The sequence below is a fragment of the Delphinus delphis genome, chromosome 13 (assembly GCF_949987515.2).
Source record: "Delphinus delphis chromosome 13, mDelDel1.2, whole genome shotgun sequence".
NCBI lineage: Eukaryota > Metazoa > Chordata > Mammalia > Artiodactyla > Delphinidae > Delphinus > Delphinus delphis.
Genome location: NC_082695.1, coordinates 37,093,716 through 37,108,036, shown reverse-complemented (window position 1 = coordinate 37,108,036; position 14,321 = coordinate 37,093,716). Strand labels below are relative to the sequence as shown.

General features: G+C 43.3%; 1 protein-coding gene across 4 annotated transcripts in view; it reads right to left on the bottom strand.

Moving 5' to 3' along the window:
• The window catches only part of YES1 (YES proto-oncogene 1, Src family tyrosine kinase), a 99,860-nt gene that overhangs the window by 66,523 nt on the left and 19,016 nt on the right, over positions 1 to 14,321 (bottom strand). The window contains exon 1 of one of the 4 annotated variants that reach the window (XM_060028753.2): positions 8,865 to 10,215. The exons of 1 other annotated variant lie outside the window; for it this stretch is intronic. The gene's annotated coding sequence lies outside the window, so the exon portion shown is untranslated. Of the gene's footprint in view, positions 1 to 8,207; positions 8,438 to 8,556; positions 8,736 to 8,864; positions 10,216 to 14,321 lie in introns of those variants that run through there. 2 more of the 4 variants (XM_060028750.1, XM_060028752.1) reach the window with 2 other exon arrangements.

Sequence of the window (14,321 nt, the reverse complement as noted above, 5' to 3'; positions counted from 1 at the left end):
TTCCCTGATGAATTAAATTTAGATAGGAAAAAAACTTGATTGGAAAAACATGCAAACACTGTCTCTGTAATGTGGGCTGTAGCTACAGTTTAGTTAGTTCAATAACCCAATTTTTTAGCTCATACAATAGTTGACCTCAACACCCATTATGAAAGATGCACCACAAAGCTAATTCCATTAAAAAGAAAAGTGTAAGTGTTGAAAATTCTCAGCCTGATACAAATGTACAGTTTAAGGAAGAAGGAAAAAGATAAAAAAATCTCCCTTTCCATCATTGCTCCTTATCCCTAAGGAAGGTGTCTTATAGGAAACAGTCTTGCTGTCAATTATTCAGTCACATCAACGAGTCATGTGACCTTAGCAAATTACATATACTTACTGGTCCTCAGTTTCTTTGTGTGTAGTAAAAGCCTATCTTATGCATGATTCCTCTGTGTTTTGGGAATGCCTTTTCAAAGATTTAAGTTAAACGTGAAAATGTATATGAATGTATAGCAAAGCATCTGACATAAAACAGGCTTTCTTGGGACTTCCCTGGTGGTCCAGTGGTAAAGAATCCGCCTTCCAATGCAGGGGACGGGGTTCGATCCCTGGTCGGGGAACTAAGATCCCACAAGCTGCAGGGCAACTAAGTCCCCACACCACAACTACTGAGCTCGCGCGCCTCAACGAGAGAGCCCATGTGCCGCAAACCACAGAGCCCACGTGCTCTAAAGCCCACACGCCACAACTAGAGCGAAGCCCACGTGCCAAAACGAAGAGCCCGCGCCACAATGAAAGATCCTGCATGCCGCAACTAAGACCCGATGCAGCCAAAAAATTGTTTAAAAGAAAATAAATAAAATCTAAAAATAAAAAATAAAACAGGTTTTCTTCCGTCTTTACCCAATACCTAACAGAAGGAGTGAATGGGTGGGAAAAAGAAAAAAGGACACAAAAAAGAAAATTATAAACTTCATACTACATCCACTTCTCATTTCTCCTCTTCTACTCCCCTCATTTTTGTTTCTCATTCCCAATCTTTTGACCTGTTTCCATTTCTCACACCGGATCAGGGTAGGAAGCAAGTTTCACAGTGCCTAGCAAGCAGGTGGGAGGAACTAGGGAAGCTTCTGTCCTTAAATTAAGCTCAGAGTCCTAGCATCCTAACATGGAGCTCGTAACAGTGATTTTTAAATAGTGAAAAGCTGGGAAGGTGAGGACTGGCAAAGCTACAGGTTATCCACTGTATAATCAGAGCATTTAGTAGGCCAAGTATTTCATTTGCTCAAAGAGCTCAGCAAATTTAAAAAAAACACACAAAACTTAAAATCAATCAGAACATATTTACCACAGAAACACTGTTATATCTTTATGTTAGGTTTTTACAGGTAAACTCTAACCAAAAAGGCTAACCTTACAAAAAGAACTTTTTCTGGGAAAAATATACTGATTTTCCACCTTATAGTTTTAGTTTCTTTTCTTTTCCTTCCTTCTCTTTCTTTCTACAAAATCTATTATGCAAACCTTAAAAAGCTAACCATCTTCAAATGCCCATGCTTATTTTGTTCTAAATGTTAACTACATGTGTTAAAGAAAAATATCCTAAATAATTAGTCTCCAGTTCTATCAATTAAAAAAGATGTTTTAATTAATGTCAGAGGCTCTTTTCCCGATACAATGCAGCAAAGCTGTCATCCAGTCATGACTACCTGTTAACTGACATCACAACTATGTGCTTCAATGAATCATTCAGTCCTTTTCTAACTTTACTGCAAAATAAATCTGAAATGTTTTTTTAAAAGCCTTGCTTTCAAATGTGTTTTCTTATAGTAAAACCTCTGTACAGGTGTTGTGGAGCCTGTGTATGTGAGCCACACGTATCTGTAATGAACTAACATCTAGAAAAACATCAAGTCTTCCTGCCTAGAGAACTGAATCGGTTTACTTGAGGCTAAATCTATGTAGTACAAAGGGATTTATTAAAGCTTCAGATGTATCACAGCCTAACACCATCAAAAATCAGAGAAGTATTCTAATGGATTATCACACTAAAAAGATCAATCCAAAAAATTTATAACAGCCTCATAATTATAGCCAGTTCCACCCAACTGTGAATTCCTAGAAGGTAGCAGTCATGCTGCAATCATTTTTATAACATCAAAACTGGCATAGTATTTGTGGCACCACAGGTTTAATAAATGTCCACTTAATGAATGGAATACACTTTATTTGCCTGAGAAAGTCCAGGGTCAAGTCTGTGGGTCAGTTTTTTACCCTAACTTTTACTTACCTGATATCTAATTGTATTTCAAATTCTAGACTCTAAAACATTTCCTTAAAATTTTATCAATATAAAAACTTCAACTGCAGTAGAGCCACATATTTAAATAAGGCTGAAAGAATATTAGAAAACATCTGGCCCAACTGTACCCCCGTTTCAATGGTGAAACTGAGGCCTATGAAGTTCAGTGAATTGACCAAGGCCACATAGCTCTTCACTGTCACAAGTGGAATTAAAATGCAGATGGTCTTCTACCTTTTAGTCTTGTCCTTATTACACCATGTTACCTTCTCTGCTCCTTTTCAAATGCCTGACTGCTGCTAATTAAAAAGTACCTATAATGTGAAAATACTAATTACATCAGAACAAATGTAAGAAATCAATAAACTTGGGACTTCCCTGGTGGCACAGTGGTTGAGAATCCACCTGCCAATGCAGGGGACACGGGTTCGAGCCCTGGTCCAGGAAGATCCCACATACCGCGGAGCAACTAAGCCCGTGCGCAGTAACTACTGAGCCTGCGCTCTAGAGCCCACGAGCCACAACTCCTGTGCCCTCGCGCTGCAACTACTGAAGCCCACGTGCCTGGAGCCCATGCTCCGCAACAAGAGAAGCCAGCGCACCACAACGAAGAGTAGCCCCCACTCTCCACAACTGGAGAAAGCCCGCGCAGCAATGAAGACCCAATACAGACAAAAAAAACAAAAAACAAAAAACAAATCAATAAACTTGCCATGAAACAGTTTTAAGTATTAACTTATGAAGCAAAAGCCACCAATTTTCTCCACCCCACCCCAATTTCTACTTAACGCTAAGAAACTAAAAGTTACATTAAAAAATTAGAGAAGTGACTAGCCTCTGTAATCAGTTTAAGAAAACCTAAGGTCTACATATATTGTTAGGAACAGAGGCTGAAACCAGACAATCTTTAGGTTTCAGTGGTCAGTCTTTTCCTCCCAGTACTTCCTGCCTCCACCCCCACCAATAATTCAGCAGACATACCCTATGACCTATGCATTCTTTCACAGATTACATCAAGAAAACAAGGATTTCTTTTTCTTTTTGTCCTTGGAATATACGAATATTATCACAATTATAATACTGTCACTAATACCATGATAGGATACCCCCCCAAAAAATTTTTTTTTTAAATTTTTGGCTGCACTGCGTGGCACCAGGATCCCCGTTCTTCGACTAGAGATCGAAACTGCACCCCCTGCAATGGAAGCATGGAGTCTTAACCATTAGACCACCAGGGAAGTCCCCCAGATGTACTTTTTTTTACAATCTAGGATCTTGGGCTTTCAACATTCACTAAAATAGTAAAAAAAACACTTATTTAAAATAAACCTTACTAGAAACTAGTATAACTTCAACTACAAAGAGTTTCCAGTTTATGTTAGAAATATCAAAATGACCTTTAAGTTCACATTTAAAGTTTAAACTTTTTAAACAGTTTTATAAAATCATTTTCTAGACCAAAACTTATGAGGGTTAAAGATCTAAAGAACTTGTTTTAACATCAGCTTCTGAAAAAGTACTACGCTACTTCTGTAAAATTTTACTACAGGTATACCTTAAAAACATGTTGTGTGTGGGGAAAGTCTGTGTATATAAACTCATATAAATATACACAGAACCACATCCCTGAATACAGCTCAAAAGGATTTATTCTATTAGGGACTGTTCTCAAAGATTCATAGAAAACAGTTCCTTGCCACAGCGAGTACTAGGTCAAGTATATCACAGTCATGGAAAGAAATAATTAGAATGCAAGGAGAAATGTGCTTTGATACCAGCGTTTTGTGGGAGCACAGCGAAGGGGGTCAACACACCAATGTCTTGTTAAGTATGTGCCACGATAACAATGTGTACTTGTTAATGTTCAAGTGTACACAGTCTTCCGTACTTCTTCCTTCCTTCTGGTTACACCAGTTTGAGAGCTACTTCTCCCAATACTCTCTATTCCCCATCCCAAATCAGCCAAATCCTGAACCACTAAATTCCAAAGCCAGAACTATCAAAAGGAATTGTCTAGATTTTCCAACGGTAGTGGTAAACGAGAGGACAAGATGCTGCTGCTCTTTGCTTGGCACACTGAGCAACATTTCAGAAGCAGCAAAATTTGCCTGCGGCCTCTTCCAGTCTGGGGCTTGCCATATAGAGCTGATGCTGTATCTGCGTTTGTTGATGTCCATCTTCTCACACCCCAGGAATAAAGAACAACAGGAAAAATAATCTAGGGTTCCTACTTGCAAAACTCCAGCAGTCACAGGGGATATGCCATGTGCAGCTAGTTCTAGAAATAATCCCTTTTGAAGGTCTTCCACTTACTGGAAAAAAAGCAGGGAGTCCAAAGAACATATCAGCTCTGCCACCCGCCAAGCAACAGTAACAGCAGCAGCACTTCGAAGAGACACGGGTTAAAACAGCACAGAGTATATGGTATACGCTTCAGAGAACCTGAAATCACATATATATTCAAATTAGGGAAACTGAAGGGCACTGCTGTCCCGGGTTGGGGGGCGGTGCGGGGGAGCAGAGGCATAGCTCAGCCCATCAGTAACCTCATTGTACATTATCCTGTACTCTGAAATTACAGGATTCCCTTTCTTTCCTGGAGTGAGCTTCAAGATCTTAAAGAATAACACCAGGTAAACCTAACCCAGACCAGGATGTGTTGCTATCAAGTCTGCTAGTTCCAAGACAACAGTGGCGCTGCTGCAGCCAACGATTCCTTGGCACACAGACACGTTAAAATGATCCTGGCAGCGGCACTGGCTCTTCTCTTTCACCCTCTGTTGTTACTCTAGCTCCTTTTGCTAAATCTGCCTCTGAGTATAGACAGGAGCTGGATGGTTCATAATCACCCAGCAGCTGTAGCTGAGCAATAGGCAGCCTAATTGTGGCGCCGGAGCAGCTGAGAGGAAGAAAAGAGAGACTGCATACCCTACCATAGCCACACAAACCGCCACACACACTACCAATGAGATACCAGGGTACTTTAACAGGAACAGATGATTTCCCTTAAAGAAAAGCAGTTGTACCTCACTAGAGGAACTTGTATTTGTATTACAGACCTGTTTAAACGTGAACTGAAGGTGACCTAAGCCATGTAGCGTTCTGAACAATGGAAGATCTTAACTAAAACTTCCTGTAAATATTCACACAACAAAGCCAGCACCACAAACATCACCTTTGAAACATAACTGAAAGTTCCTGTGATATAAGAACTTGGTACAGCCATGATCTCCTCTTCAGCTCTACATTACCACAATGCAAAGCAACCACACCAACAACTAACACAGCAAGCCATTACACAAAGCAAGTAAAGTAGCATAAGGCAGCGATTCACAGCATTTTGGAAACTCCAACACCATAATGTCATTTGAAACAAAACACCATTTCTTTAGGTGCTATACGGCACATCTTCATAAAGTCTGAGTAAATGACAACTTATTTTATGCTGAGAATTTTAAGACATCCTTAAGAATATCAAATCGCAGGCTGAAATTACCAATCTAAAGAATTATTGTTCCAGAAAACTGAAAATGGATGAAAGACTTATTACCTCGATGCCATAGTTAAATTTTGCGTCTTAACTGTCATGCTACCATAATCTTCTGAAAAATAGGGCATATTTTATATTTGATGATAGAACAGTGTTCCCTAGTTTAATAAACATATTTTGATTACCTATTTGTCATGTACAACATACAAAACTGAAGAGGATTTAAAGTTAGTTAAACCTGGTGTCTTTCCTCAAAATATTAACATAATTAACATATGTTATTCACCTGTGAAAGTAGTTACATACGCCAGCTGGTATTTCCCAGTTATGGTTTAATAGGTCTAATCCTGTTTGCAAAGGGCAGCCCAGCAGTATTCTAAAGTCAGCCACCAAATATTAAGTCCTTTAGCGAAACACCTTATACAGTGTAAAGTACATTACACACAGGCTTCTTTAAAAAGGAAATTTTAAAAGTTTCACATAAACTAAAACACAGACACAGAAAAGCAATCATGGCGTAATGAACTATACGCTTGAACTATACCACCATCAGGTTAAAGAACTTTGCCACCACTTCAGGAGCCAGGTCCCAATCACAGCCTCCTCCCTCCTCTTTTATCTTCACTTTTACAGAAATCACTTCCTTGCAGGTTTTTAAAAATTACATAGTTTTACCCCCCGAGTTTGCATTCCTAGATACCAGATCTTAATACTGCTCTTTAAAAATTTTTGACATTAGGCTTTTTTTAATATAATGCTAGTAGAAACTAATAATAAATAACATCTACGCTAAACAGACTCACTAAAGAGCTAAACATATTTATAAAGAAAAATTACATTAATAAATTATTTACTGCCTAAAAGGATGCAAATTTGAACTCTACATAAACAACTCTTAAAGCATGTGTGAGTAATATTTCATTTACACTGGGTCCTTGCTATCTTTTAGAATATTTATTCTTTTAACATTACATATCATGAAAGAGATTTATTTGCATAGATGTTGATTTTTCAGCTTGAGAATTCACTGATTCAAAAAAAAAAACTTGAACCATGTGTTAATATTATACTTCAGCCATAAGACAAATTCCACCTATCCCAGAAGATAGGTCAAAGCTGTAATTTCACTTTCGGTTGAACAGAATGGAGTCAATTTTGTGGTTTATGAAGTCAGCAAAAATGTACTGCAAAATTAAAGCTATTATAACATTATGGTGGTTACGGCAGAGTACATATTTTAAGAGCCCTTTTATACTTTATCCTGGAAACATGAATGTGAACTGTCCTGTACTTAGATTCAGATCAAAGTCTTTTTTTTCAAATTTAGGACCCAATGAATTGTCAACCAGCATTCAAAATCTCCACTGAGGTTTAGCTAATGTCCAAAAATTAAAATACAATTACACTTCCTTTTCTTAAAACATCAACTATGGCAGGGGTCTAATATATTAATAAAGACAGAACAAAACATAAATAATGAAATATAACTTTCTTACAGAACTACAGATGAAAATCTTGTATGTGACACATACAAGGTCCTTGGCTTCTAATACAAGACACTCCTTCATTACCTGTCCATTCAAAATGTTTCCTGTCCACTGTGTGCCAACCATTGTGCTAGTTAATACATTAAATTTACCACACTTTGCCTTAAATGCCTATAGTCACATGTACCTATTTAGTAATATTTTCCTTAGTGTGTAATTTAACCACAGATAATTTAACAGGATGGTTTAAACACACTTAGAATTATCAACTTCACTTTGCCACTGCAATCCTGCAGTTGCAATGCACAAGTATACCACCATCATCTATGTGAACACACATTCCGGTGGGAACATATATACACATAATAAATGGCTTGAACATAAAGTTTGATTCCAGTGGAGACTCAGCTTTTCATTTCTCTAACAATTTATAAAGCGTCAGACCGTGTGTTATGCCGTGCCTGTTTTAATTAATGAAGCAGAAAATAATTCTACCAAATCCAAACCATGTTGGGTCCCACCCACTACAGAACAAAAACTAAAGCAGTTCCTACCCTACATCGGATTTGATTTTCTAAGAGCTTCTTAAAACAACGTTGCCCCATGCCCAATAAAGCAAAAGCTGGAAGCAATTATCAAGAAGAAAAACACACATTAAAACAAAATTTTCTGTAACACATGTGGACAGAGAACCGAACCAAATGGGAGGCGGAGCGTCATAACACTAAAAGTGCACGCTGAACAGCGTATTTCCCAACCCCCAACCCAAAACAAAGGAAAACTTTAACATGTTGCGGTTTTCAATCAAACCTAGCGCAGCGAGAGGCTCACCCGCTCGCCCCCCCCTCCCCCGCCCGCTCTCCCGGCACAGTTGCCACCCCGTGTCCGCCGACAGGCAGACCCCCGACCCCGGGGACGGGAAGGGGCCGCTGCTCCCGCCCCTTACTTCGGCCAAAAGAAACCTCGCCGACCCCTCGCCGGGCGGCCAGCACGACCTTACAGACGCGGGTGCGGGTGTCCCGGCACTCCCAGGACCTTGGGTCGGACTTGGGCGGGACCGGGAAGGAATGGACTGGGCGGAGACCGAGGCAGAGGGCGAGCAGGTAGCGCCGGGAAGGACACACGCCCGTCGGGCGAGCCGGGCCGGGGGAGGGGAGAAGTTTCTCCCAACTTCCCGACTCGGAGCCGGCGGGGAGCGGCGGCGCCTCCGGACGCAGGCAGGCGCCGGGCCTAGCGCTGCGGGGCCGGGGTCGGCCGCCTCCTGCTCCGCCCGCGGGGCCCCGAAGCGTCCTTACCTGCGCTCCAGCGGCGCTCGCATGAGTCGCCGCAGCGGCGGGGAAGGGTGGCGGGGAGGGGGCGGCGGGCGGAGGGGAGGCCCGTGGGGCCCTCTCCGTCCTCCACCTCCTCGTCCCGGGCGCCGAGGGGCAGCGACGACGGCACAGCCAGCCGGGGACTCGCTACTTCAGGAGGGAATTCCCGGGCTCCCCAACACCGCGGCCTCACGCTCCACCTCCTCCCCGCGCGGTGCCCGCCCTCACTCCCGGCCCCGCCCCCCCGTGTAGGGGCGGGGGCGGGCTACCTGCGCGCGCGCCCGCCCGCTCACCGGAACTCGCGCCGCGCCCGACCGGGCTCCCGCGACCTCGCCTTCCGACGCCAGCGCGCGCCCCCTCGGGTTGCGGGCCGCACTCCAGCTGTCCCGGTCGGCGGCGAGATCGAGTCACTAATCCCGACCCAACATGGCGGCGGGGTCTGGGGCGGATTCCCGAGGCGGCGCAGGCTGAGGGGGCGTGAGGAGGAGGCGCTTCTCCACACGGAAAGCAGGCCCACAGCGCCCCCTCCCCACGCGCGGAACCTGCGGCTCGGCTGCCGCGGAAGATAGGGTGGGGTGCCTCGGCCTTTTTCCTTTCCCCTCGCCCCGCTCTCTGTAGTGCCGAGGGCTTTGTTTTCGTGGGGGAGTATAGGAGTTTGGGGGGTAGGCTGTTTGCTCTTCAGTACTATGCTTCCGCACCCTTTGTCGTGGATAGTAAAATCTCAGCCCAGCCAGGGGGGTGTTACTAACACCCTCATCACCAGCCTGATCACCGTCCAGAAACGCTCGCGTCTGGCCTCCTTCCGATCCAGGGATCCTGTCCCAGCCCCAGGAGCTTCCTGTTGACTGTAGGTCGAACCAGCCTTGCCGGGAGAGGGAACCGAAGCCGAGTTTTGTTGGCGACTCTCCCAGTAATGGTGGCCTTGGCTTGTCTTGGGACAGCGTGTTCTTAGGCGATGCTGGCAACGTCCCAGAGGAGGAACTGGGGCAGGTATTATTGTCCCGTTTGACAGCTGTGGAAACTGAGGCTGCCACCCCAATGAACGTGGAGCAGCCACAGCTAGAATCCTGCTCATCTGAATCCAAGCACCTTTCCTACTGGCCTTGCAGCCAGCCGCTGAAGCAGAAGGAAGAGGGTCCAGAAGGTCCAGAAGGACCTGGGAAAAAATGAGGATCTGCCAGTGTCCAGAAGGGCTGAATATTGAGTGTCTTCTGCTGAAATCACTTCTGCCCTGACAGACTCTCAGATTAACTTCCTCTTCGTATTTCCTCTTTGGTGGGGTTATCAGAACTATTAATGTTGGGACTGTTGGTTTCCTTTGTGGTTTTTAGCGAAATTCAGAATCATCTTCGACAAATACGAAATGGTACAATCATATGTGCCAGTATTCGGGTATTCTAGAAACTTAGGAAATGCATATAAGGGTTTGAAAAAAATTTTTTTTCAGCTCACTGAATGAGCCAAAGATAGGCATAGGCATTCACATTAACTAAACGGTAACATCGTGCTTCATATGATTTAGCTGCTAAAACTTCATTTGCCCTTGGCTGTCTTGGTTATTAAAATTTTCATGTAAATTTATATTTAGCTTTTTTTTAAACTAGAAAATAAATTCCTTGAGCTGCTACTTTTCTAAACTTCTGTGTAAAATAGAGATAGTATTTTTTTGTCCTAAACTCTCAGCCTCAAAAAAATCAACTCAAAAATACTAGTTTACTCCAGTTCAAGGGATGAAGTGGCTTTGAAGATGTTCTGTATGGAGTTTTAAAGATGGGAGAGGGTGTCAAAATCCTACATGTTTTGTTATACTCACTTATCTTCACTTTTCTTCCCTTAACCCTCATTTTAATTCTTTTTATTACTTCATTCCCTGTTTTCTCTTTTGGAATATTTGTCTAACAACATCAAGCTTCAGTCTGTAAATATTCTGGAGATTTTTCAATATGGAGTCTCACTTATTTCCAAGCGTATTTAAAACAAACGGGACAAAGAGAATCTCTAAAGCCTCACTGAGTTTGGTATAATAGAAATTGCTTTCAAGTGAAAATCTGTTCATTTGTGAAAAGGACAAATGAAGAAGCACACCCCTGTGTCCCTCCCACACAGCAGGGACGTCTGGTATGTATGGGTTAAGGAGTGATAAGGAACCTAAATCATGGAATCCCTGGGCGAGTCTGCTGGATGAAAAAGCTAGGGGAAAGCTTGAAATAAATTAATGAAATAGGTTAAGTCCCTACAAGAGTGAAACACATTGTTTATTTAAGTTTATTAATGCTTACAATTATCTGACTGGTGGAAAGTCTGAAGGATTTGGAGTTTCCTTGGGGCCCACTCCCTCTCACCCTGGATGTGATTTTGCCAGGAAGTGGTTGTGTGTGGAATAAACCTCTCCCGCCTGTGTCAGTCGTCTGCTGCTGTTGCTGCTTGCATCACTGAGGCTGTGATGATGATTTTCTCTTCCTGGTAACTAGAGAGCCTGCAGTCCTACACAGGGTGCAGGCACTGGTCTCTGCTCTTTAATGACTATCCTCACTATTCCCCCCCAAATGCCTTCCACCATAACCATTCAAAGCTTGGATCTCCTTAAGTCACGGTGCCTCGGGTTATCTACACCACCTCAGCCTTGCCTCCTCCACCTGGCCAATTAGGGCAAATATGAGGAGCCCTCTAAGCAAAGATAGGGAAAATCGAGCAAAAGGCAAGTATCCATCCTTGAATGTTAGGCTTGTTGTGCCAAGCTCTGTGGCGAGATGCCATACAATTTCTGATGCTTTCATTACCTCCAGGACTGGTGCTCACCTGGGCAAGGTCTGTCTAAGAGAAGCACTCCACTGGATGTGTAAGGACACCTCCTACAATGAATAGATACAAGAAACGGCGATCTTATGTGAGCTGCAGCAAATCCAGCCCATCGTTTTGCCCTGTTTTGTTGCTCTCTCCAGTGTCTAACTTATTGCCTGCCTGGTCTACAATCTTAGATTTCCACCCTGTGCCTGGTGTGCCTCCCCAGCTCCGGGACTATTTGTTGGAAATCTAGTCTTTGCTGTTGGAATCTACTTGGGCGTCATCTAGGTTTATTTTTCTGACTTCCGTTCTTCCTAGTTCTCCTGTAGTTTTGTCCCAGGCCTGTTATACCTAGCGAAGTCCCTACCAGTGTCAGCAGCTCTAGCTCCCCGGGTACCACTCTGCCTGTTCCTAGATAGCCTTTGCCATCACTTCAGACTTTCTTGCTCTCAACTTGGTTCATCACTCTGTTCTGTGACAGCAGTTTCTAAGCTGGATGGCACTTGGCATCTTCTCACATGCTGTCCACCTTGCAGAATATAGCATGCAGTGGACACCTTTTGAGGGTGTCTGTTTAACCCAAGGTCCTCTACTCTGAGAACCAGTCCTCTCCCAATAGCCGGAGTGTAGCCCTTTGATCTGAGTACCCCCTACTTTCAGGCTCCAGCTTGGAATTTTGAGGGAGTGACACAAAGGTGACTCAGAGGTTATTCATGATGGTGTGGTGGAGTTCAGGGTCCAGTGGCATAAGGTGAGTGTCCAGGGGTAGGGAGGGCCCAGGAGCAGCAAGTGTCCAGTGCTGCTGGTGCCTGCATCCTAAGCAGACCATCCCTATGGCAGGACCTGGACTCTGCCCCACCTCCCTTGGTTCTTGCCTGAGCCTGCTCCACCAATCCTCCTGTTCATTCTCTGAACTTCCAAAATTAAATTCTCTTTCTGCTTAAATTAAGTACAGACCTTCTGTTCTTTGCAAATAAGAGCCACTGTTAGTTTCTGCTACTTACTCATACTGCTGACAGTAAACTCAAGTGCTGTGAGGGCAGCACCTCCTGCCCCCTGCACACAGTGGGGGTGGGTGAGGGCTGGGGGGAGCTCGTTTTCAGGGAGAGGATGAAGCAGATGCATAGTGAGAAGTTTTTCCGGGGATAAGAGCTTGTAGGACCCCAATGCCAACTCTAGTTGCCTTGAGCCACATGTAAGACCCCAAGAGTAGAACATAGCTGGCAAATCAGTCCCTCCTCCAGCTGCCAGGGGCAGTCTTTTTTTTTTTTAATTTTTTATTTATTTTTGGCTGTGTTGGGTCTTCGTTGCAGTGTGCGGGCTTCTCATTGCAGTGGCTTCTCTTGTTGTGGAGCACGGGCTCTAGGTGTGTAGGCTTCAGTAGTTGCAGCACGCGGGCTCAGTAGTTGTGCCTCACAGGCTCTAGAGCGCAGGCTCAGTAGTTGTGGCGCATGGGCTTAGTTGCTCCGAGGCATGTGGGATCTTCCCAGACCAGGGATCGAACCTGTGTCCCCTGCATTGGCAGGTGGATTCTTAACCACTATGCCACCAGGGAAGTCCAGTCATTGCTTTTACATCACAGCAGGCATCTACCCTTTCTCCCAGAGCACTACCTCCATCTTCAAAATCCTTCTCAACACAACGATTCAGGCAGCAAACACCTGAAATTGATGTTAGATATTGCAACCCATTTGATACCTCTGCCCTATAGGCTTATAATTTCCTCCCAAAATCTATATGTGCAAGTCCTGTAGCCATTCCCAAGTGTTTGACCTGATACATTAAGCTGATGTGTGGTCAGTGTCTCTGACAGTGAGTATAAACACGACCGAAATTGCTACCAGATTGCTACTTCCTGGAAATCTTTACAAATGGGTTATAAAAAGTAGAACATAACTTTGCTTAAAGGCAAGAAGTTAGAATGTTTACCTACATCAAAGGTTTAGAAAAGAAACTATACATCAGTCATGCTCTTATCTCTTAAATTAACTAACATCAGATCATGAAACATAAAGGACTGGAATCAGGGAACTCTTTTTTATTAGATATTTTGCAAGCTAACACTGGTTGGGGTTTAAAAATATGTTTGGAATGAATCTATGTCTTTGAAAAACTCTTTTAACATTGTTTTAAAGCTATGCTTTCTTTTTGTACTTTCAGTGGTATAGATCATTATTTTTTGCATTGTGTCTGAGCAATTAAAATCTGACAAGATCGTATTATATGATGTACACCATAACGCACTTTTAATTCTTTAGCAAAGTGTATTTACGCTTCTTTTACTTGTATATGAAGAAGGCTTTTGAGTACTTGAAATAGCTACTTAATTGCTCTTCTTTCTAGGGGAATATCTTACATAACAAATATCTAACATAAGATCTATGCTTTGATGAAATGTCTTAGGTCATGTGAATGAATTAATGTGACTGCAACACCGATACCAGGGTTGTAAAAACCATAGCTGTCTCTTATTGAGCCCTTACCATATGCCAGGTGCTTTACCTGAGTCATTCACTGAATCCTCATAATCACTCTGGAGGTTAGTAGTATTATTCCCATTTGCAGATTGGATCCCATTGCAGAAAAGAAATTATTTCTTAAATGTATTTCAATGACTATGTAAAACAGCATTTGTTTCTCCAAATTCTAAAATAATTAAAATTGGTAAACTGCCTTTATAATTAGGAAACATAAATAAGAAATGTGGGATTCTACAAATTTCATAGGAAATTCTTTAATGTATAATCTTGTATCTCTAAGAAAGGGTTGGGGACAAACTTAAAAGATGCATGCGAGGGCTTCCCTGGTGGCGCAGTTGTTGAGAGTCCGCCTGCCGATGCAGGGGACACGGGTTCGTGCCCCGGTCCGGGAAGATCCCACATGCCGCGGAGCGGCTGGGCCCGTGAGCCATGGCCGCTGAGCCTGAGCATCCAGAGCCTGTGCTCTGCAACAGGAGAGGCCGCAAC